The 25,840-nt window shown below is 40.2% G+C and overlaps 1 long non-coding RNA gene across 2 annotated transcripts in view; it reads left to right on the top strand.

Annotated features, from left to right (window-relative positions):
- Nucleotides 1–25,840, top strand: part of LOC129659507 (uncharacterized) — a 78,453-nt gene that overhangs the window by 15,082 nt on the left and 37,531 nt on the right. For both annotated transcript variants that reach the window (XR_008718096.1, XR_008718097.1), the window contains exon 4: nucleotides 12,074–12,169. This is a non-coding gene — a long non-coding RNA (uncharacterized LOC129659507). The remainder of the gene's footprint in view (nucleotides 1–12,073; nucleotides 12,170–25,840) is intronic.

Here is a 25,840-nt window from a genome sequence, read left to right as displayed (position 1 = left end):
AACTTGCTTAATATTTCTATTAGTTATTGTACAACTCATTGCTGCTGCTAAGTCGCTTCAGTCGTGTCCAACTCTGTGCGACCCCATAGACGGCAGCCCACCAGGCTCCCCCTGTCCCTGGGATTCTCCAGGCAAGAACACTGGAGTGGGTTGCCATTTCCTTCTCCAATGCATGAAAGTGAAAAGTGAAAGTCAAGTCGCTCAGTCGTGTCTGAGTCTTCGTGACCCCATGGACTGCAGCCTACCAGGCTCCTCCGTCCATGGGATTTTCTAGGCAAGAGTACTGGAGTGGGGTGCCATCGCCTTCTCCGGTACAACTCATTAAAAGTTGGTATAGAATGTGCCTGCAATGCAGGAGACCCCGGTTCGATTCCTGGGTTGGGAAGATCTCCTGGAGAAGGGAATGGCTACCCACTCCAGTATTCTAGCCTGGAGAATCCCATGGACTATACAGTTGCAAAGAGTTGGACAGGACTGAGTGACTTTCACTTTTTGTTAGTACTGAATCTTTTCATAATATTCACAGTTACATCAGACTTCTTATCATTGTCATTCACAGCTGTGTGCTTTCTGCTTTTATATTGATATATCATACATTCATTGCACCTAGTCCATTTTCTAAAAGTCTATAATTATCATTTTTTGCTATTTTATGTTTCCAGAGATTAATCTTTGCTAGTTATACTGGCAACACTTACTTCATCGGCTTTCTCCTTGTGTCAGTAATACTCCTTCAGCTTTTTCTAATTTTTATCTTTTAAAAATTGTGTAATATCTTTTTTATAGGCTCTGCCCCAATAGAATTTTTGATGACTTTTCAGTCTTCGTGCTCATTGACTAAAAATGCAGGTACCTGATAACAACAAGTGAAAAGTGTTTTAAATAAAATGCCATTCATAGCCTTTCTTTAGATTTTATCTTTGAAATCTGTGATCTGTTTTATGCCTTTTAGTTAACTAATGAAGTTACTGTGTTTGCAGACTTCTATTTTCATGAAAAAGGTACCAAAATCCTTGTTTGCTCCCACTTTTAAAGGGTTCAAACTGAAGATTCCTTCTGCTATGAATTTCATTTTACTGAACAGAGGAGTTTGCTCTGTGCCTTATATATATCTTTGTTAACACCTAACTAGCAGTTTAGAACAAGGACTTCATAAGCTTAGTGAATCAGTACCCTATTTAGTCATTTCATATCAGCTGCAGAATATTTTCAAGACACATATTTTTCAATAATAGAAGATCATTTAAAATTCTAAAAAACAGAAATATTTCTAGCAACAGATTGGCTTTAAAATGATTTTTAAAGTGATCATCTGTGAAAGAAACCATGACTTATAATAGCTGTAGAGCGTTTGCTTGTGTGTGGGGGACGTGATGATGGCATGAGATCCCGGGCTCCTTCTGTCTGAGGTTTCAGCTGCTTTGCTGAGGAAGGGGCCCATGTGGTTGAAGGTCGACTGCCATGGCATCCTGAGGATCTGACTGGAAATGCTGTCCTTTGGAGGACTGTATTTCCTTGTTGTCTTTGGATAGCACCAGTTGTTTGAAAGCACCGCGTTGCATTTGTATAAATATACATAGTACTTGCTAAAACATCTTTTTGGATCATGGTGCTCTTGTGGAGTTAAGAGATCCATGCTCTGGAGAGATGAGTCACTAGGAACATGTCAGGTCCTGGACATTCCCAGTAAACAGTCTAGTGTATTTTGGATCGGAGCTCCTTCTGAGTTACTGTTCATATGTTGGAATCCTAATCCTTGACACAGAGTCTAGGAGCAGGCACAAGTAAACATGTCCTCTCTGCACAAACTTTCTGTCCAGAACAGAACAAAAGAAAAACAGACAGACAGGAACGCTCCAAGGTGTCTGCAGCCTGTCCGAAGGCTTGTGGACGCTGGGGTACTGACAGGCCATTGCTCTCCTTGTTTATTCTCCTGTCTTTCTGTTTTTCCGTGTTCTTTAACTCTCTTGATTTCCTTCCTTTCCCCCCCCCCCCACCCCCGCCCTCTCTCGGGTTCTTTTCTGTTTCTTCTGGTTTTTTTTTCCTTTTCCTTTTGCCTTTCCCATTCCTGGTATGGGTAGCCCAGTGACAACTGACAGTCCCCACGGGCATTCTTGTTAGCCTGACTAAATAAATGGCAGCCCAGAGCCAAATGCAGGCTTTCCTCTGACAAGATGCTGGTGCAGACTATTTCTGAAGATTTCTATTTCGAAAGATGTGAGTATGTTTCTATAGCGGATGCCATGCTGAATGGAAAATAACTGTGAAATGTATAACTTTCCAAACTCTTTGGGATATTTAAATATGCATTCAAATAGGTTTCAGATTGAAGTTTAATTTTGTACTAAAGGACATCCTGCCAAAATGTAGGTAATAGTAGATAATGAATTTTGAGATTCTTTGTATTTATGAAAATTTTGGTAAACAAAGGTGTGGTTTGAGTTAACAATACTGTTTTTAAATTGCCTAAGCTATAACTAAGTTTGGTATAAAAAATGTGACTGAGTCAAATTTGTGTTAAATACACAGCTATTACTTACACCACTCTCACGAATCAGAGTGTATTCTATCTAGCTCTCCAGGGCTTCAGAGCTAATTGAATTCAGTCTCCTTATTCTGTAGATGAGATAGTTTACTTAATTTTACACACCTGGTTAGTGGCATAGCTGACTATAGTTAAGTCTTCCCCTTCCTCATCCCCTCTACTTTTTTCAGACAAAACTTTTTTTTTTCCAGAAAGTTAATTTCTGAAATTGAGAGGTAACATGGGCAGAGAAGCCTGGAAAGAGTCTATGAGTTCTAAACCTGGCTTGACTTGAATTTGCCAGTGGTGGGGTGTTTGAATCGGGGGTGTGAACCTCTCTGGATCTTACTTTTTGGATGCTTGAACTACAGGATCTCTTCCAGGCTTGTGACGTATACACAGGTGAGAAAAATGAAATAGATTTAGAATTTTCCTGTTTTACATTTGTAAAATTTCAACTTGAGTCTTATTTCAAGAAGCGTTGCTATTTTTTAGTAGGTATCCTTTGTGTTGTATCTTATTAGTGAATCAGCTTTTCCAAAGTGTATTGTTGTTAGACACAGCTTGTTGTCTTAGTTGACATGACAGCTGCCTCTTGATTAACCAAAGTAGACACACATTCTGAGGCTGGTCTCCCTTAGTTTCAAACTGGTGAAAGAGTGCCATGCAGGAATATTCCATAGACAGATGACTGAGAGGTACTTCCCCCCCACCTGCAAATTGTTGACAGTGTATTACTGTGTTGAGTAACGTCATATAAATAAAATGTAAGAGAATTGGATATTCTCACTTCTAGGGTTGTTTTATTTGGGATTGTGAAACAGGTTTTTCCATTCTCACTAGGATAATATGTCATTGTGTCAGGGAGTGGACAGTCGTGGCAGTCTGGAAGGTTAGGCAAGATGAGTTTAACCTGTTGGAGAAAAAGATGAGGAGACTGGAGAAGATTTTCTAAAAAGACTGAGCTTCGAGACCTTTCCCTCATTGCTTACCAGTGGTTCCCATGCCCTTCTTTGTTTGAAAAAACCCATTATTTCAATAAACGCTTTTTGAACTGGGTGCTGTAGGAGTTACAAAAGAATTCTTCATCCAGAGCTTCTTCCTCTGGGTATTTACTCTCTTGCTGGGTTCTCAGTGCTTAGGCCGTGAAAAGATGCAGTAAATGTCTGAGTGTCCCCAAAGAATGACTAGACAAGAGAGAGAAGGGAGAAGAACTCGAGCAATAGGAGAAGACCCTAAGGAGCCACAACATTTGAGCAGTTTGAGTTAAGAATAGCTAAATAACTTGTTTTAATTCTCTTTTAGGGGAGAGTAGAAGGGGTGGGATTGGCTTCGGTTAGGACATAGGCCTGGGAATCAGGAAGGGATAGTTGTATGTTTTAGGGTAGTAAATGAGGGAAAGTTCCTTGTGGAAGTTCCTTTATTACCCCATCTTTTTATTTTGAAAATGTCAAACCCTTAGAATAACAGTTATATGAGCACCTGTTTACCCTTCTTCTAGACGAATTGGTTATTAGCATTTTTGCCACGCTTGTGTCATGCTCTGGTTATGTACATGTTCTGAATCAAATGTGGTATATATATATTTGTATGATTTTCTTTAAGCACTTGAATATAAGTTGCAGATGCTATGAGGTTTCACCTTTAAATACCTGCTAAAGAGAACAGGTAACTTTAATATTCTGTGTAACCCCAGTGCAATGATGACACCCAACAATTTTTGCATTGCTATAACATGATCTAGTATATAGAAGGTATTTACATTTGGGAGTGGAATGTGTATGCATTCATTTTAAATCAGGTGGACTTGTCCAGCACAATGTGTGTTTAATGAATTGGTGGAACAAGAAGAGTAGGACCACAGAAACTGGTTTCAATATATTTTAAAAGTCCTATATAGCCAGTAAGATAGAAGAAGGAAGCCCATTATATTTTGATATGCTATATTCTTGAAGATACAATCTTAGACAAGGACAAAGCATAGAAGAGTGTAAAAAAAGAACTTATAAACAGCAGTGGATGGCTGGATAGATAGAAAAGAAAAAAAGAACATCTCGGAAGGATAAAAAATGAACTATAACATTTTCATGTCTTTAGGAGAAGGAAGTAGATAGCTGGAGGACAGGGAATACTTTTTTTTTTTTTAACCTTTTGAACTTTGAACATTATTTATTAAAAACGGTAAGTAAGCATAGGCTTAGGTTGATACTGTCATTAACCTTGTAGGATATAGGACCATACTTCTCTCTATGTGTTAAAGAAATTCGGAGAATGAGACCTGAAACAAAGATGGAGGAAATTTTTTTATCTCTTAAATTTTGAAGGGATATTTGATGTTTGTGTCACTTAAGGAAAAGGATGTTCACGGTGTAAGGAGGTATTGTTTTCAGAAAGTGCTGGTGTGGAGAGGAGGGACTTGGTGGCGGGGGGCAGTATCCAGAAAGTCTGTAATTACATAGAGGAAGCACGAAGGAGATCTCTTAGGAGTTTGTTTATTCCTCTTGGATATTTTTTTTTTCTCCTATAAGAATGAGAAACAAGAGAATTTTGTCATTTGTTTCAGTAGAAAAGTACAGAAGATGGCAAACAGGACACAGAATTTATTTACCTTTTGTGTATATTTCTGCTACCTTTGATGGTGAGAGAAGATAAATATGTTAAAATAAAAGCTGCTAAGAGAAAATGAACATTTAGGAACAATAGCTGGATATTCTCTTTATTTTTAAAAGAGATTCTTGGGTTTTACTGAAGATTATCCGAAGGTTCAAAGAAAATCTTACTGCGTAATACTAGAAATCAGCGTTATTAGTAAATTATATCTGATAGTGATTCTGTGTGGTGTTACACAATGTGGGCATTTTTATGTATTTATATGGTGAACTTGTGTGATATTTATGCTTAAAAGTTAGTTTTTTGAAGTGTTTTGAAATATGTTGCCTGAAAGGTTATCATTAATTTCAGAGTTGACTCAGCCCCATTCCGCACCCCCCCTCATTTTTGAATGATTAACACAAAGTTATCGATTGGCGCTCAGTGCCGTTTCTCTTGAAGGCTGGTGTTTATTAATCAGTGAGTATTGAATTGCTCGCGGTGTCCATTAGGTGTCCTGCGGTTAATGAAGACAGATGGTCCACCCTTGATAGATGTTTCTGGAAAGTTAACACGTCCACAGTGGTGGTTACATTCCCATCAGGGAGGGAAGCCGCTGACCTCAGGCAGGCTTTCAGGAGGAGGGAGACCGTGCGGTTTGATTGGGCCTTCCTCTCTAGTGTGTGACCTTGCCGGGAAAGAATTTTGATTTTATCAGTTCTTTCAGAGTTGACAAGGACTGTGAGACTGAAAGATGTTAAGTAAGCTAAGCAGAATTACAAGCGTACAGGATATTGAACATCTCAGCCAGGTAACTTGTTAAGGTTACTCTGGTCAGTTGTAATCTGGTCAAAAGGATAAAGTTTGGACCTTAACTTTACTTGGTGGACATAGAAATTAGATGGGGAAGAATGAGATATTTTCAAATGATACTTTCATCAAGTCTTAAGAATTTGGTAGAGGACCTTTTTTTTTTTCCCCCACCCCAGGGCTATTCTGCCTTAAAACCTGGCCCTTAAAATCAGAGCATCTTTATATTTTGGGGCTGGATAAACACGAATCCTTCTCTGGTGTTCTTTGTAGTTAGTTACCAAAAGCCCCATTGCTCTGTGGCAGATATGTTACAGTACAAAGGTAATGATATAACAGCAATAATAATAATGAGTGCTTACCATGTGTTGGGCACTTTGCAAAAATGTGGAGTTCCCCCCCTCCACCTATTGTTCCATTAATCCCACAAAAGCCCTAGGAAATAGATAGTATTATCATTCCCACTTTATAGAATATCGAAGCCTAGGGAAGCTCATGACTTGGAGCCCAAGTTCAGAGGCAGGTAACCTGACTCCAGAGAAACTTACGACCTTAGCCACATGTCATGGAATTTCTTTTGCACATTTCACCTTCTTTCCAGCTGTGTTTCCCTTAGGAGCTGGCATGGCCATTTTGATCTGATCTGATCTCTCAAATGAACACTTAGGAAATAACAGTTATTGTTAACATATTTAAGCAGTAACTTTTAGTGTAGTTTCTTTTTGAAGACTGCTGATCTTAATCTGTTTTATGGTAATTCTCAGTAATAGTTTGGACCATTAAAAATGAAGGTTGGGAAAAAACCCAAGGATAATGCAAAGAAAAACTATTTTTTCTTAGATTCTCTTACTGTTAACATTGTCCCCATTTACTTTATCATTTGTGTGTATTTTCTTGTTCTGTATTTATATGTGTATATGTGTGTGTATCAATATATTTTTTCCAGATCATTTGAGAATGTTACATATATCATGGCCCTTTACCCCTGGATATTTTAGTGCGTATTTCCTAAGAACAGGGATGTTCACTTATACAGCAGTAATTGTTTCATAAATTTACACTGTTAAAATACTTTTATCTAATCTACTATCTATATCACAGTTTGTCAGTTGACCTAATATTGTCCTTTATAACATTTTTTTTCCCCTGAGGTATAAGATCCAGTCTAAGGTTATACGTCACATTTACTTGTTGTATCTGTTTACTGTCCTTTCTCCTGGCGTGTTTCTACAGTTTGTCTTTTATCAGATCGACAGTCTTTAAATTCCTTCTTCTGTATTTGTCTGAAGTTTCCTTATCATTAGATGCAGGTTATGCATTCTCAGTCAGATCTTCATTTCTCCTTGTCTATTCTTTTTCAAAATCAGAAAATTACCGGTGATCCAATAATATTATCTAGGTGCAGATCTTGGATCCCATCAGTTATTCCCGAAATGTCTTTATGGTAGGAAAATCCTGGGCCATACATTGCATCTGGCAGCCTTTCGTCTGAAACAGTTTCTCAGTCTGTCTGTGTGCTGCATGGCATTGACAGTGTTGAGGAGCAGGTCAGTTAGGACTAGCATACCCTCGGTTTTGGTTTGTTTGAAGTCACCTCCTGTGTAGACTCAGGGTTCGCACTCGCGGCAGCAGTGCTGCACAGGGGAGTGCGTCGTCTTCACAAGCACACAACAGCCGTTTGTCTCGCTTCTGGCCACGTTGACCTTGAGCCTGTGGTTAAGGCCCTATCTGCCAGGTCTGACCAGTGTTACTCTCTCCCTCTTTTCAAACAGTAACTATCTTGTGGAGTGATGTTTTTCATTAATAAACGATTGCTCCTCAGATTTATAGGCTTTAGAATGCATGGATGATTCTTGGCTGAATCAGTTAGTCTTATGATGGTTGCCCAATGGTGATTTAAAATTTCATCATTCCCTCTTCATTTATTCACTGGTTTTCTTCCACAAACTGTTGCCTTATCTCTCACTGAAAAAAAAAAATAAGATTAGACTCATGAATTCTTACTTTATTCTTATCTTTACTTATTTTGAAGCTCAAATTGTCTTAGATTTGGCCGGCAGGAGCCTCCTGAAGCTGACTGCTCTGTACTTTTGGCCCATCTGCACCGTTCTTTGACACGTCCTCACTTTCTGGCACTCAGGGGTCCTCCTCGTGTCTTGTCTCTGCCTCAGCCCTGGAAGTGGCCATTCCTCCGGGGAGCGTATGAGGGTGCCTAGTTTTCTATATCCTGGCCAAACTGTGACTTTTCATACTGTTTCATCTTTGCCAATCTGATAAATCAGAAATAACATCTCAGTGTAATTTCAATTTGTATATCTTTTATAAATGAAATTGAACATCTTTTCATATAATGTGTATACTTTGTATATGTGTCTGCACGTGTGTGTGTTTGTGTGTGTGTATATATATTCATGGGACTTTCCAGGTGGCTCAGTGGTAAACAATTCACCTACCAGTGCAGGAGATGCAAGAGGCACAGATTCGATCCCTGGATCAGGAATATCCCCTGGAGCATCTCGCTCCAGTATTGATGCCAGGATAATCCCATGGACAGAGGAGCCTGGCAGGCTACAGTCCATGGGGTTGCAAAGAGTCAGACATGACTGAGCACGCATGCATGCACTTGTATATCATGTCCTTTGCCCATTTTTTCTGTCAAGTTACTAGTCTTTATTTCCTCAATTTTAAGTCTACTTTATGTATTATGGATATTATCCGTTTATCTGTAATATGAATGCAAATATTTTCTCCCATTTATCTGTTATCTTTGGTTAATGATTTTTTTGCAATGCATAAAAAATTGTTAAACATTTTTATGTAATCAAATTATCAGTCTTTTATTCTTCCTGGTTTTGACTCATAGTTAGTGTGTCCTTCCATGTATCAAGGTTAGAGATGAATTTGCCATTTTTCCCCCTCTTATACTTCATTGTTTTACATTTAGATCTCTGATTTGTTTGGAGTCTGTTCCTTATGGTATGAATTTTATCTTTTTCCAAATGACTGATCAATTGCTTTAACCATTTATTAAAAAATCAGTTTTTGCCCTAGTGATTTTTAGACACCCTCTTTACCATAAGCAGTACTGACATTCTGTCTGGTTGTGAACTTTCTGTTCTACCCCACTGACCTGTCTGTCTGCTTGTGGGCCGGTAGCACACTTTTCACTTAAGAGGTTTTATAGTATAATTTAATGTCTGAGAGGCCTAGTCCTCGCCTCTACCATTTGGTGTTTTCCTGGCTGTTCTTGCACATGTGTTTTTAATATGAAGCTCTGTATCAATTTTTTAGCTTCATTGAAAAGAATTATTGGTATATTTATGGGAATTGTATTAAATTGATAAATTAACTTATAAAAAACTGACATTTTTATAACGTTGGCTCGTTCTGTTCCAAAATAAGAAGTGTCTTTCTGTTTGTTAAGTTCTTCATTTGTAGCTTTTTAGGAATGTTATAAAGTTTTCCTCAGATGGGTTTTATACATGTCATTAAATTTATTCTTAAATATTTTATTTTCTTTGCTAACCTTTTTTTTACATATTATATCATCGCAGTCAGAACAGATCAGTACATGTGGACCTGCTTCATTCTCTGAAATGGAGCTTTGGTCTGTTGTACCCTAGTTTAACTTTGCCTGTATTGCTATATTTTATGTTGCTTCTGAGTTTTCCTTACTATAAACAATGTTGTGGAGGATATCTTTGTACCTATATTTTTGCTTACTTGTATTTATGTCTATAAAATAGATTCTTGAAAATGGAATTGCTTATTCATGGATCATGTAGATTTTTTTGGTGGTGTATAATACCAAATTATCCTCTCAAACTTTATCCTCTCAACACTTTTTAAACAAAGTAAACTTTATTGTATATGTCCTCTCTTAAAAGATATTCAAAACTTTCTTTTTGAAAGAAGGGTCATAAAAGTTAATTGTAAACAAAAAAGTATGTTTCCATTAACATGGGGAATGTAAAGATAGCAAGGTCATGATTTCTCCCTTAAATAACTTAAAGATAGTTTTGGAAATCAAATGTGTTTATTTATATACATTACAAAATAGAAGAATTTCTTTAGTAGGTAGACTTAGAACTGAGCCCCAAAAAAGTGTTGAATTTAGGTTAGTAGGGAGACTCAAAGGAGGACATTTCATGGGAGAATAGCATAAGCCAAAGAAGCAGAATTTTACCATGTTACGTGAGGTCATTGAAATAACTGGCCTTAGACTGAAGCAGGTGTTTGTTCTTGAAGATTAAGTAGGAACAGTTTGGGGAAGACCTTGTGTCCCCACAGAGTTTGGATTTGATCCACTGGGCAGTAGAAAGACCTTCTGAATTAGTAATCTATTGCATTTAACAAATTACCCCTGAATTTAGTGGCTTAGAACTAAACAAGCATTTTACGGTCTCTTAGCAATTTCTGTGGTTCGTGGGTCAGGGATTTGGGAACTCTTGCGAGAGTTCTGTCCTTAGAAGCAAGCCAGTAGATTCAGCCCACACTCAAGGTGGGGAGGAGGCGGGCATTAGGTTCTACCTTCTAAGGAGAGGTGTGTCAAAGAATCTGGGGACGTTTTAAAACCACTCCACTATCTGTGTTCTGAAGAAAAGGAGGGGTGCACAATTTTGAAACGAAGACTACCACAGTATCTAGCAGATTAATCTGGTAGCAGTGGCAAAGAATAATTGAAGAAAGGGACAAATAGATTGACCTTAGTGCAATAATCCAGCAGTAGGGTTAATGGTGGAGCTGGTTGGGGAGATGAGAGAGAACAGGGGTGCTGCAGAAAGAGAGGAAGATGTGAGTAAAAAGTGGTTTCAAGGTTTTCTGGCCTGCAGAATGATCAGGCATGTAGTAACTGGAAAGAGAAAACAATTTTGAGGGGATAAGGGTGCTTGTCTGGTTTTGAACATTGAAGGGGAAATTCCTAAGCCCTTGAAACATGAACCAGGTCTCATGTTGAAATGTCTAGCTAAAGAGGGAAACTTAATGTGAAGTTTAACCCTCATGTGAAGTGAGGGTTACACTCTTCAAGGGATGAGTGTACAGAGAGGCAGACCAGAGAACTGAAGACCAAGTCTCTGGGGGAAACCATGGTCTGGAGTCTGGTTAGAAGGGAGTGAAAAAGTTGGCTTAGACCTCAACATTTGGAAAACTTAAGATCATGGCATCTGATCCCATCACTTCATGGCAAATAGATGGGGATACAGTGGAAACAGTGAGAGACTTTTTTGGGGGGTCTCCAAAATCACTGCAGATGGTGACTGCAGCCATGAAATTAAAAGACGCTTGCCCTTGGAAGAAAAGCTGTGACCAACCTAGACAGCGTATTAAAAAAGAGAGACATTACTTTAACCAACAAAGGTCCGTCTAGTCAAAGCTAGGATTTTTTTAGTAGTCATGTATGGATGTGAGGGTTGGACTATAAACAAAGCTGAGCACCAAAGAATTGATGCTTTTGAACTGTGGTGTTGGAGAAGACTCTTGAGAGTCCCTTGGACTGCAAGGAGATCCAACCAGTCCATCCTAAAGGAAATCAGTCCTGAATACTCTTTGGAAGGACTGCTACTGAAGCTGAAACTCCAATACTTTGGCCACCTGATGCGAAGAACCAACTCGTTGGAAAAGACCCTGGTGTTGGGAAATATTGAAGGCAGGAGGAGAAGGGGACGACAGAGGATGAGATGGTTGGATGGCATCACCAACACAATGGACATGAGTTTGTGTAGGCTTTCGGAGTTGGTAATGGATAGGAAATCCTGGCATGCTGCAGTCCGTGAGGTTGAAAAGAGTCAGACACGACTGAGTGACTGAACTAAGAGGAGCTGGATCTGTAGCATTAGATCTGGCTAGAAAGATCAGATCTAGAAAGATCTGGCTGTGTTCCTGATAAGAACAAAAAAGGTGAAGTGATCGAGAACTTCAGATATCAAGGAATCTGAAAAGAGTGATGTTTGAAATGAATGCATCTGCCTGTAAGATTATTACAGGTGACAGCAGTTTAAGTGAAGTAGAACAATTTTGGAAATTGGATTATAACATTTAATTCGATGATTAACTTTTTTAAAAAATGTGCCTAAAGTGGGAGGATGAGTGGCTGGCATGCCTTTCATCGCTTAGATTCTGAGATCTTACATCCTTCTTGCCTCCTTTTAGCACCACCAAGCCTTCCTGGAGTGGAACTTCTGCTCAGTTCTTGGCTGGAGGGATGCAGTACGACTTTCCTTCACTTGTTTTCAGGGACTCTTAACTGTGAGTGAAATCAGCTTACTTTCTGATTTTTTTTTTACTTCTCATTCTGTTTTGACTGTTCTTATCTGTGCTTTTCCCCCTCCCTTCCTTTCCCTCCTCCCTAGTGTGGCTTCAAGATCAGATCCAAGCAAGGGGTCACCTGTTTTCCCTTTTCCTTATCTCTCAGCTTCAAGCACAATTCTGTTATTCATTGGTGGTGTTCACTGAACTTGCAGAGGTGATTAGTGAATCTGATTAATACAGCTGCTGACAAATAGAAACACTAAAGTGACAGATCACTTTGAATTCTTTTATGTTATGTGTCTGTATATGTATTTAATCAGCTTTCAAGGTAGTAAAGGAATTGTCAGTAAGGTGGAACAAAAAAACGTGAAAATATTTTAAAAATCACTGTATGTGAAATAGTTTAAGATTTCTATAAGGACTTGAGATCAGATGAGCCAAGGAATTATGTAGTGGAACACTGACATAGCCAGAAATGAAATCTGGGTTTTTTTGTACTACATAGAGTGATGATGATTATTTTGATTTTTTTTTTCCTAAGAGGACTATTTTTTTCTTTAAGAATAACTTTTGAGTCTTCTAAAGACTTAGAGAAACTAAATTAGTGTATCAGTAGTAACTATGGGTCTGAATTAAAGGGTAGACTTTATACTGTGGAAAAAGAAAAAAAGAACTATTGCTGATAAATATTAGCACAAAAAGAACTGACTGCTCATGGTAACATGGTCTCTGAATAAATAGGGCAGCATTAAAAGATGTATGCTAGTTCTGCATTGTGCATGGAACGTGGGCATAGGAAGAGCTGAGAGGCAGGGGAGGGGGAGAAAGCCATCAGGAGTGAGGGAAGTCTGAGAAGCTTTGGGGTGGAGAGCACAGAAAAGAAGAAACTGTTAGAGGAAGCATGAAATGAGAAACATGGGCTCTAAACATGTCAGTACTGCCACGACGACTCTTACATCTATTTTTCATTATATGTATTAAGTTTTTATGTCAGTGGCTATGAGAGAGAGGGACAGACAAAAAGTGAGAAAGTGTGTCCTAGGAGAATGCCGATTTTGTTTATTTTCACAGTTAAATGTGCTGGGGTCCAGCCCCAGCTGATGCAGGGTATTCGAAGGAGAGACGGCATAGGCGAGGGTCAGGAAACAACTGCTTAATTACACGTTAATTAAGGATACAAAGAGTAATAGAATGAGGATAGCTCAGTAGGAAAATTCAGTGGAGAAAAGAGGCTGAGTAGCTTGGTTTACGCGGGAGACCAATAAAACTTCAAGACAAGAAGTTTGCACCACTTACGTAGGCCGCAGGTGTCCTTCCGTTCTCCCGAAGGAGAGGAGACACTGAGGCCTCCCCGGTCGGATCTTAGAAGCCCAGGCATAATTAGCAAGCATGGTGGGTTCCGCGCTCCAGATGGAGACTCAGCTAGAATTTGGGAGAGAGAGTGACATGGGGAGACCAAGTTTCAGTGAACAAGGCCCGCACTTTATTTTCCAAAGTAGTTTTTATACCTTAAGGTATGCATAGAGGATAATGGGGGAAGGGGTGGAGTCATGCAAGGACAGCAGTTCCTGGTCCTAATCTAAGCCAGGCTTTCAAACTTATCATATGCAAAAGTTCAGGTGATTGACATCATCTTCTGGCCCGGAGGCCTGTTAACATTTTAAGAAACTTATTTTTCTCTAAAGGTGATTATTCCAAAGTCAGGCACCAGCCTTCCAAAAAGCATTGGACAAAGCTGCATTTTACATTTCTATACACCCATTATATCAATCAATACACTGCCAAGGACACAGTAGGTAAGGAGTATGGAGACTTAGCAGCAAACATTGGCCCAACAAGTGAAAAACCCTTCACCAATACAATTTCTAATCAATCTTTTAACTACTCAAAGGAATCTGTGTTTAGACAGTTTAGAACATCTCCTGCCTCTCACAGTTGGGAGGCTCTGAACAATCACATGTGGCCGGAAAAACCCATTCAGGCAGGCTAGAGGATTTCCAAAGGAGTTTGTAGGTTGAAACACTGTCACATCCAAGAATTATTAACTGGAGCTGTAAGCTAACTCTTTTTTCAGAGAGAGGTAGTGGGAGACAGCCCCCCGTAAAGTCAGAGGTGTAGGTGAAAGCACAAAGCAGAAAGTAGGCAGACTCTGGTTTTGGGGGTAGATGCTCGAGAATTTCCAGGGGGACTCCTGAGGCTCGATCCCGCCTTTGCGTATGCCGAGCCTCCTTCCTCATGACCTTTGTCATGGGCGGCGTGCTTCACGCTGGCTCCCGGCAGTGATAGAATTCCAGTTGAGCTATTACAGATCCTCACTCAATATGCAATATGCCGGCTCCCGGCATAAATGTATGGATATATTTGCAAGGACTGTCTCATGACTTCTACTACTTGTACTTAGGCAGCGAAAAAGCAATTGGTGTGATTAATTGATGTGTTTCCCTTTTCCTGCCTCCGTCCGTTCTGTCCCCTCCTCTCTCCCTAATGTTCTCTGAGACTCACTTTGAGCACCATCAGTCCCAGACCCTTCCTCCAGTGGCCTTCTCCCATTCCCAGTGCTCCACACCTTGCTGGGTTCCTTGTCCTCCTCCGGATCCCTTGACTCCAGAATGTCCTGGGAATCACTCTATCCCTGGTCTCCTCCAACATGTTATGTAAATGTCTATTGAGGTGTTTGTTTTCTCTACTGGACTATGAATTCCTTAGTGGAAGGAGTCGAGTCGTACTCACCTGTGGATGCTGCTGCTGCTAAGTCACTTCAGTCGTGTCCGACTCTGTGTGACCCCATAGATGGCAGGTCACCAGGCTCCCCCATCCCTGGGATTCTCCAGGCAAGAACACTGGAGTGGGTTGCCATTTCTTTCTCCAGTGCATGAAAGTGAAAAGTGAAAGTGAAGTTGCTCAGTCGTGTCCGACCCTCAGCGACCCCATGGACTGCAGCCCACCAGGCTCCTCCGTCCATGGGAGTTTCCAGGCAGGAGTACTAAAGTGGGGTGCCATTGCCTCCCCACGTCTAATGAGTGTTAGTGGAATGAACACACGACTGATTTCCCACGCCTTGTAGTGTCTACACCACCAGCATGGCAGGGGTATTGCTGCACTTCGATGGTCAGGAGATCTGGTGGCTAGGGAGACAGATCACGTGAGCCGCAGAGAATCTTTTGTAGACTGAAAAAATGAATAGAGTGGACTTCCTGACCTTGAGATGCTCCTCCGAATAGGTTTCAGCCACGGCTCAGGAGTGAGAGCCAAGTGTGGATGAATGAGACTGTGTAGTACATGTCACAGCAGAGCCTCACACACCAGACCACCTTGAAAGCCTGTGACCAGTGTAGCCTGGGGAGGGTGGGAAATGGGTAGGCAGCTGCTCACCTCGTGGAGAAGAAGGAGCAGGGTGTACCAGCCGTAGAGGTCCGAGGATCACTGTTTGAGAAGTTGAGAAGGAGCTTGAGGCTCCTGGGAGTTGGTAAGTAGACATGTGGTAGGAAATGAGATTGGAAGGAGCTGAGTTTGTAATCCTGATAGCTAGTCATTGCCCTGTTGATTGTGGGGAACCATTGGAGATTTTAAAATCGTAGGAAGGGCACAGTTTCACCATTTTAGAAAAATGCTCTGGCAGCAGTGTGAAAATTGGACTGGATGGGGATAAACTAAAGAGAATGGACTAGTTAGGACATGAGTGAACGCAGTGGTCCAGATGAGCAAGAGGAAGGGCCTGGATTAGAGCACTGACACTGGAGGTGTGAAAGAGGAGACCAGGTGGAGCTTTGGGAGGTAGGGTTCGTGAGATTTATGGACTAGAGCTCCATGTAGCAGTTGTGAGAGAGATGGAAGAGTAGCAAATGGCTGCTGATTTTTGAATCCTCTAGCCGTTGGATGTGGAGAAGGCAATGGCACCCCACTCCAGTACTCTTGCCTGGAAAATCCCATGGACGGAGGAGCCTGGTAGGCTGCAGTCCATGGGGTCGCGAAGAGTCGGACACGACTGAGCGACTTGACTTTCACTTTTCACTTTCATGCACTGGAGAAGGAAATGGCAACCCACTCCAGTGTTCTTGCCTGGAGAATCCCAGGGACGGGGGAGCCTGGTGGGCTGCCGTCTATGGGGTTGCACAGAGTTGGACACGACTGAAGCGACTTAGCAGCAGCAGCAGCCATTGGATGAGAGGAAGCTTGGACTTGGTTTTGGACATCTGAAAAGGGGGGGCATTGAAATGGCAACAACTAGCAGACCATTGGCAATGTGACTCCGAAGTTTAGGAAAGATGTGGGTGGTGGAGTCACATTGTGTGAATGGGCGAGATTACGAAAGGGGAAATAGCTGGGCATAATGAGGGCAGCCCACGCAAAGGACCCCTGGACATGGCCAGCCTTTAAAGGGAAGGAAAAGCCCATTGAAGAACAGCTTCCAAAAGGGAAGTGGTCATGCTGTATTTAAAATGGATAACCAGCCAGGACCTACTGTATTGTTTTATTGGAACTCTGCTCAGTGTTATTGGGAGCCTGGATGGGAGGGGAGTTTGGCGGAGAATGGATACATGTTATCATCGGTATGGCTGAGATCCTTTGCTGTTCACCTGAAACTATCACAACATTGCTAATCAAGCTGTACTCCAATAACAAAAAGTTTATAAGAAAGGGAAGTGGTCAATATCAGATGCCATCAAGGGGTCAGGTTGGGATGAGAAGTAGGATGAGGCCATTGAGTTGGATCAAGTCAGAGGCTTCATTCCAGTGGCCAAGTGCTGTGGGCATTAACAAGTATAGAAAATGAGTGTGTATAGACCACCTTAAAAACAATTTGAAATCAGAGGTGGATTCAGGAAAAGGGTAGTGGGAAGGTCTTTATTTTGGCATAAGGTAGTATGCTTCTGTATATGTATAAATAGTATATATAGTTTGTTTGTTTTTTTAACCTATGAGTGTTTCTCTGAATTCTTGAATTTTCTGTCTTGTGTCAATGAAAAACCTTTTTTTAAAAAAAGACCTAAGCAATGATAGTGACATACCAAGGTTGTTTAAGTGGATGATCCTGACAAAGTAAAAAAGGTCATTTACAGAACAGTTATTTCTAGAACTCAGGACCTTCATGGAAGTAAGCCAGTGGGCTTCAGTGTTGTTTGAAGACTGAGCTTATCTCTGCATTTTTGTTCAGTGTTTTGCTTTGAAAGCTTGGAGAGCACCACTGAGTTTTTGAGTTCTGTGATCAGTTGCTAAGAGAGATCTGAAGTCTGAAGTTTGTGTTGACTTTAGAAAGTCATTCTCTGAAGCCCATTTTTGGAGTGAGTTTAAAGAAAGAAGAGTACCAAAGCCAGGTTCAGTCTTATAGTGGATGCTTGGAAAAGGATAAGTGGTTCTCTGGGACCATTAGAGTGGATCAGATTACCTTCTAAAGTAATGATGAAAACAAAGACTTAAGTCAGAGGGACTATAAAACACCCGAAATTCTTCCTTCAGGCAAATGATACCAAGTCATCAAGGATAGATAATTGTTTTCTGTCCATTTTATTTATTTATTTTTTTGAATATTGACAGAATTAGAAATTTTATAACCCTTGTCAGTGGTACATGTTTAACTGTTTTAGTATCCAGGTAATTAGGAAGTACGGAATCTCTTGCGCTTTATTTCAAGGCTCTTCTGTTGTTCTAACTGCATACATTTAAAAGCAACTAATTAATATCCATAGTGAAAAATATCTCATCGTAAAAATCATGGATAAGGCAGGCACTTGCCTACCTGGAGTCAGGGACTTAAACCACAATAAAATGTTTATAACTTATTGTTTTATTCAGATGTAAATGAAAGAACAATGCTCAAGATAAAGCAAAGATACCTTTAAAGTATACCTTTGTGTGACCCTTGCTGAGTCAGGTGAGTGGGTGATGCTGGACAGAGAGAGTTATAGAAAAAATGACCTAGCAAGGACCCAGGCTAAAGAGAACAGGGGGGTGAGGCTGAGTATATATGCTCAAGGAGAAGGAGTCTCTGAAAGGGGACACCGAGTGGTGCAGCAGTGGGTCTAGTGGCTGAGGGGAAAGCTTTTGTCCTTAGAGGACTAGATCTGGGGCCTGTGGGGAAAAGGACTCTCTCTCTCTGCCTCAGGACTCAGAGAGGTCACCGTGTCTGGGAATGGAGGTAGAGCATCCTAACAGAGAGTACTGAGTTCAAGGAGTTGCTGACCAGAGGGAGAAGGAAATCGTGGAAAGCCTAGGAGAGTCCTTTTTCTAGGCCTACCATGAAATTGCCCATACTGTGCTTAAAACTTAATCCAAATGGATAGCATTTGTAGTCCCAAGATGCACTCGTAGTAAATAGATGTACTCTCAGTCTGTTACTCAGTAAGGAGTATCAGTAGGGGATTCTTCTCAGACAAGAGACAGCAGGATAATATCTTCACAGGGCAAAACTGATGCATTTAATTCAGGTAGGATGAGAAAACCCAAGTGTTAAATGTCAAGGGGTAGAAAAGTACTCTTTTTTTTTTTTACATAGCAAGTGATCCTTAAAATTTCTTCTTTAATTGCCATAGCTCAGAACATGGCTGGATTTGGCCCACTAAAACTGCTGTAGGTCCAGGAAGGGTATAAACCTGCAATTTATTCATTCACATAGGAAGGAACTCCAGTAGCATCAACAGAATGTAGAACCTGGAGGTATGATAATATAATATGATTGTCCTTAGTGTAGGTGGAATCCTAAGACTGGAATAGGTTTGAGGTTTGAGGTGTACATGACTCTAGTTTAATTATCCTCTGGTTTTTGTCTTCATTGTCTAACTGTTGTTATGTTTTATGAAATTGAGTATTCTCTACTTTAAATTGGAGCAGGAGTTACTCTTTGATACCAGATAACACCTTAGCTCACTTTCTCATTCAGGATGTATTTCAGTTCAGTTTAGTTCAGTTGCTCAGTCGTGTCCAACTCTTTGTGACCCCATGGACTGCAGCACACCAGGCCTCCCTGTCCATCACCAACTCCTGGAGTTGCTCAAACTCATGTCCATTGAGTTGGTGATGCTATCCAACCATCTCATCCTCTGTTGTCCCCTTCTCCTCCTGCCTTCAATCTTTCCCAGCATCAGGGTCTTTTCCAATGAGTCAGTTCTTTGCATCAGGTGGCCAAAGTGTTGGAGCTTCAGCAGCAGTCCTTCCAATGAATATTCAGGACTGATTTCCTTTAGAATTGACTGGTATGAACTCTTTGCAGTCCAAGGGACTCCCAAAAGTCTTCTCCAACACCACAGTTCAAAAGCCTCAATTCTTCGGAGCTCATTTTCCTTTGGGCTTCCCTGATAGCTCAGTTGGTAAAGAATCCACCTGCAATGCAGGAGACCCTGGTTTGATTCCTGAGTCACATAGATCCCCTAAAGAAGGGCTAGGCTACCCACTCCAGTATTCTTGGGCTTCCCCTGTGGCTCAGCTGGTAAAGAATTCACCTGCAATGCGGGAGACCTGGGTTTAATCCCTAGGTTGGGAAGATCGCCTGGAGAAGGGAACAGCTACCCACTCCAGTATTCTGGCCTGCAAAGAGTAGGACATGACTGAAAGACTTGCACTTGGACTTCACTTCATTTTTCTTTATAGTCCAAAATGACTGCTGGAAAAACCATAGCTTTGACAAGATAGACCTTTGTCAGCGAACTAATGTCTCTGCTTTTTAATATGCCATCTAGGTTGGTCATAGCTTTTCTTCCAAGGAGCAAGTGTCTTTTAATTTCATGGCTGCAGACACCATCTACAGTGATTTTGGAGTCCAAGAAAATAGTGTCTCTCACTGTTTTCATTGTTTCCCCATCTATTTGCCATGAAGTGATGGGATTGGATGCTATGATCTTAATTTTTTGAATGTTGAGTTTTAAGCCAGCTTTTTAAAAATTATTATGTATGTATTAGTCAACATAATGTATTTAGGATGTATTAAGTCAACAGCTAAGTCTTAACACATACTAAATACAAGTGTATTGCATGTTTTGAGTGAATACTATGACAAAATCAGAGGCAAATGTTATTCTCAAGTGATCTAATGGGAGCGGAGGATGGACTGAGGATGGGGAACTTGGGCTCTGTGGTCAGACCCAACCTGGGTTCAGATCCTCGTTTTGACGTATACTAGGTATATAACCTTGGATAAAGCTGCTCAGTCTCTCTAAAGCTTCCAAGTTTATACATCTTAGGACGTGTCAAGACCAGGATCTGTGTAATAGTACCTGTTTCATCGCAGTGCTGGAGCTAATGGTTTGTAAACTTAGGAACTTGGGAAGTCCTCTGTAAATCTGGACAGCACACACAGACGAGAATACTGCCCTATGGGTCTAGAGTATTGTGACTTTGCTGGAAGTTCAGTGGTAGAGATAGGACTTGGGGAACTATCTATATGGAAGCAATCACCCAGACTGTTGGATTCTGAATGACATTGCCAGAGACAAACTCAAGAAAAACAGGACAGAACACAGAATCTTGATTTTTTTGCTTTTTAATCCACAAAAGTGAACTAGCAGTTATATTTCTTATTTCCTTTGATGTTTTATTTCATTACCTTATGGTAACTCAGATGTTAAGGGAGTTGAATCAGGCTGATACCAGTATGAAGATAATTTAACTGATCAACTCTTTTTAACACAGAATTTTGAGCCTGTTGTGTATCCTTGTCATCGGTTCTAGCACTAGATCTACTTTTTAAGTTCTGAAAATAAAACAGACTAAGAAGTCATCTTGGTGGTTAGCTATCAAACTCAGGAGTTTGGCTAACTATTAAAGATAGCTAACTATAGATGGAGGGTTTTCATGCACAGTGAATGAAACTGCTCAATGATAATTTGGTAAATATTAAAGAAATGGTGGAGATGGATTTCTTAGCTCACTGTTTTGTTCAGACATTGTGGTCTCAACTTATTTGAATATCTCCAGATGTTTAATATCACTGACTGCCCTTTTTTAAAAAAATTATGTAATGTTTGATACATGGAAAAGGGCATATAAATCAATAGAACATTATCAACACATTGAAGCTACTGTGTTGAGGGGGAGCTTAACTCATTTACTACATTATTATAGCTTACTAAACATTATTCATCCATAATTAAATACTTTCAGAACACCACTTCTGTGTCTTCTGCCAGCTGTCTGGTGTGAACCTGGGGTCTTTATTGGTCAGTCAGTTCCATGTTTGAGAAAAAAGGAGCTAGACATGGACCAGAGGGGTGTTGGGATGAGCTGGAACTGAGTGTTAGGAACTGGGTGTTAGGATGAGCTGGCAGTGTCAGTGGCCGTCACCACATCTAGCCAAGAAGAGAAATCCTTTGGCTGCCTCAGTTCCTCCTCTGGCATCTGAAGTGAAATCCTCTTTTGGCTAACTGTGCCTGGAGCCCTTTGTGACCAGGGATTCTGGGAAGTGTAGTTCCACCTAAGTCAGATTGCTACAGTACAAATCTGCACATGTTCAGTTCCTGTACTTATTTGTTGTATTGTAAACCAGAGACAGTCATAATTGTTTCTGCTTAGAAAATGTCAGAAGAGTTATTTAAGATATCAGAATAGTTTAAAAATAGAGTTTTTAACTTATGTCATTGTTTTCTTTTCGATTAAACCATATCTTTATTTTCAAAGCCATGAGATAACTTAAAATAGGAGTAATGCAATCTTACCTTCTTCTGTTGAAAGAAAGAATTCTTTTAATTTGATAAGTAAGTTGAACCTTGAGCTAAAATAATTTTAAAAATTATCCAGTACAGTGCCATCTAGTGATAAATAATTTACTTTCTGGTTGAAGATAACTGCTACATTTTACTTCTTGATAAACCAAGAACTTCACCTTTAATCATGCCTAACTCCTAATGGACATGAATTGGAGCAAGCTCTGGGAGTTGGTGGACAGGGAAGTCTGGCGTGCTGCTTTCCATGGGGTTGCAAAGAGTCAGACACAACTGAGTGACTGAGCTAAACTGAACTCCTAAGACATATTGTAGGGGACTGTTTCTAAATAAATCAAATATTTGTAAATAACTAGAAAAGAAAAAAAAGAGCTAGGAAAAGTTTTTTTATCCTCAGATTTTATTCTCCCCCTACATATACTTAGGTAATGAGTCACAGTTTGTCTTTTTACTGGATACCATTTTTAGGAGAATTTTCTGCTTTTGAATTGAACAGGATTATTTCAGAAATGTGGTGTAGCAGAATGATCATGGCCTTTAAAATCAGGCAGACAAAGGTTTGTATTTGGGGCCTTATTTTTCTTATAATCTGCCAGGCAGTGTTCCAAGAACTTTATATGTACTGAATCATTAAATATTCACAAAAACCTGATGAGGCATTTTGCAAATGAAGAAACCAAGACTCACAGCACGGTTAAGTGTTAGGGTGCTTGTCTCATTGCTTTTAGCTTATTTGTGGGTTTGTTTCTCTAAAACAGAGTGACTGTTTGCAGGGGAGGTCTTATATGTTTTCCCGGCATCTAGTATAAGTTCATATGTCTCCAGGTCAGTTGGTGAATATTTGATTTTTTGATTTATTCTTTTGCTTCCATGAAATGAGACACAATAGCCCCAGCAGGACAATAGAAAATTAAATTGTTTGGTTAAAATATCCATGTTTTCTTCAAGCGAAAAAATATATAATTTTAAAAAAGTATTATGTAGTGAGAAACTGGACTAGGTTCTAGTATCTTCATGGTCACTTTTTAATTTAATTTTAATCTCAGCTATACATGCACAGAATTCAGAGTCCAGGAGCTGTACAAGGCTTGTTATAAAACTCAGCCGTTTCCTGACTGTTACCCCCACCCCAGTCCCTGCTGTCTGGAGTTCAGCTCTAGTTCAAGAACTAATGGTTTTGTTATTTGCCTCCACATCTCTAAATAGCACGTTGCTCTTTGTCCAGTTTTCAATTGTTCAGTCTTAGGCATTACCTTTGACTTCTCATGATAGAGGAAGAGGATTTCTCTTGCTTGTGCATTGTCGCTCTGTGTGCGGAACTCTCCTCCCTTTTCATTGTAACTATAATTGAATTTTGAATAATAATCAGTGTTCACATTATTATGACCATGAAAACATTATTCACACCTGAGGCAATATAATCCATGATTACTTTTTTTTTTTTCCTCCAACACAGCTTTTTGTTTTCCCCAGTGTTAGTAAATTTTTTTTCTTTTTGAGAGAAGACATTGTTTGCTCAAATTTTATGTATTTGTCACTTGTTCCTCCCTTATCTCTTCCCTGGATATCTAAATATAGTTAGGATACATGGCCTTGACCCAGTTGTTTAATTCTTCTGCTAAAATATTTTGTCATTTATGGTATTAGAGGTCCAGATGACATGAAGACTTATGCTACTTGTATCTCTAAAACCTTTTAGTTGCATGAAACAGACATCTGGATATTTGATGCTGATCACATCCTCAGTGGACCGCACTCAGCCCTCCTCTCAGACCTAGTGGTCTTTTCTTGGGTAGCTGAAGGGTCTCTGCTGCCACCCAGAGTGGCCATGGGACTCCGGGTCTGGCTGGAACTGGAGCCACGTTTGTGTGTGGCCAAGCCTGCTTGTCAGCAAAAGCTGTGTCATGCGTACCTAATAAGCTCGCAGTCCTCGCAGTCCAATCAGAAGATCGGAGAACCTTTGATTAGGGAAATGTACTTGAGTCTTTTGACAGATGGAAGCACTGAGTTATCTTTTATAGTGAATAGTTGATAGAAGCAGATTGGATACATAAAGTTGCTAGGGTGAAATAAAAAATAAATTGCATAGAAGATATGGACAGAGATTAATTAAAATTTTGTTTGAAACAAGAATAAAACAAAAAACTCTTGGCAGTAGCTTCTCAGAGACTGTTATAGAAAGTAATGTTAGAGACATAAGCATAAATGATCCAGTGACTTAGCTTCGTAGATATTTTGTTTACCTCCGTCATAGACCTGGTATGCTTGTGAATAGTGTCTAAGATGTTCTTTGGAGGGATGACATAATTATTAATACCATATATATGTATAGAAGAAAACCTAGAGTACAGAGTGAACCTAACTTGTTTTCACAGAAAATTTGGTGCCGAAACTGTCATTCTCAATGGCCAGCACTAGGAGGCCACAGAGACCATGATTCTGAAGGACTCAGGTTATGCTTCATTCCTCTTGGAGCTGAAAAAGAAACCTAGGGTAAAAAGCCCGGTTGAGGATTAGATAAACTAGATGGTCACCTGAGTTTTCATCATGCAGGAATAAATGAATTGAAAATAATGCAACGCTACTTCTTTATATGCTTGTGACATTGTAAATAAAATAAGCAAAGTGTGTATTCTTACGAATGCACTTTTTAAAATTGTACTTCTGGGTTTTAGTCTGGATCCAGGCCCTGCCCACCTTTGTCTTGGAGGATTTCAATAGCTTCCTAATTGACCATGCCTTTTTTCCCCTTTTCCTCCAGTCCATCCTATTTATTGAAAACTGGAGTTTTTATCAGAAGTAGTTTTCATCACATGTGTCCTCTGACTAGAAACCTTTGGTAGTTTCAAATAGTGTTTCAAATCCAAGTCTGTTTGTTCATTCACTCATTCAACAGATATGTCTTGAGTGCCTTTGTACAGTAGTACAGACACTTGGGGGTTCTGCTCTCATGGACTTTGTACTTGCTGTGCATTTTTTCAGTATTCTCCATAGCGGCTCTCTTATAGCTAAACAGACATACCTAATCACCCCTAAAGTTTTACCCTTGTGCCTTTAAACATTATCACCTTCTCCATCATTTAATAATTCTCTTCTTTCAGAACTGCCTCTGGTATTTCAAATTCTAATCTCTGTTATTCTGTAGTCTCCCAACTTTGTGGCACTTCATTCACACTATATTAATTTCACTTATTTTTAGCTTTTCTCTATTAAAATAAAAAAATTTAAATACATGTGTGCTGTTGGTTAGGGATAAGCTGGTCTTTTATTTCTTTGCATTTCCGGTTAATGCTAAATACAGTATTCTCAAAAGGGAAATATTAACCTTAATGACTGTAGCACATCCTACTGACGGCTTTCCCCGTGACCTTTCACCAGACCTTTTCCAACAGAATCCCAGTTTTCTTTTCTAACAGAACATTCTTGCCTGCATATGCTTTGGGAGGAGGTGGGCTGAAGCCCCAGCCTCCAGCCTCATGAAGCTTCCATCCTTGCCAGTTGATTAGTTTGAGCCAGGAGCATGTGACCCGGTTCTGGCCTCTGAGACAGAAGTGGGGCAGTGTCTAGAGAAAGGTTTTCTTCCCTGAGGAAAAAGGGTTGCAAGGCAGTTCTGCCTCCTGTGGGTGGAGCGCAAAAGAAGCTAGTCCAAGCACCAGTCGCCACACCAAGGATGGTAGAGTAGAAAAGCTCGTGGGACTTGTGCCCTGGTTGGCAAGACTGAGCCACCCATTTTGGGCATTTCTTGTGTGAGGATAATGAAGCTTGGCTGTCTGGGGATTTTCCCTTACTTGCAGACAGAGGCCAACTCTTCCCCCTCCAGTCTCTGTTTAGATTCTCCGATCTCTCAGAGCTCCTCATACATCTCCTATCAAGAACTTGCTGTATCATGTGGTGATGGAGCATTGTTGGTACCATGGTTGACCATGTGCTCCGAACTTACTCTTATTCGTGGTTATATCCTTAGGAACTAGCCTGGTGACTGATAAGTTTTTAATATCTATATTTGTTCATGTTATCT

This window comes from Bubalus kerabau, chromosome 8 (assembly GCF_029407905.1).
Source record: "Bubalus kerabau isolate K-KA32 ecotype Philippines breed swamp buffalo chromosome 8, PCC_UOA_SB_1v2, whole genome shotgun sequence".
Lineage (NCBI taxonomy): Eukaryota > Metazoa > Chordata > Mammalia > Artiodactyla > Bovidae > Bubalus > Bubalus kerabau.
Note: the sequence above shows the minus strand (reverse complement) of the source record. Positions and strands in the feature narration are given on the sequence as shown.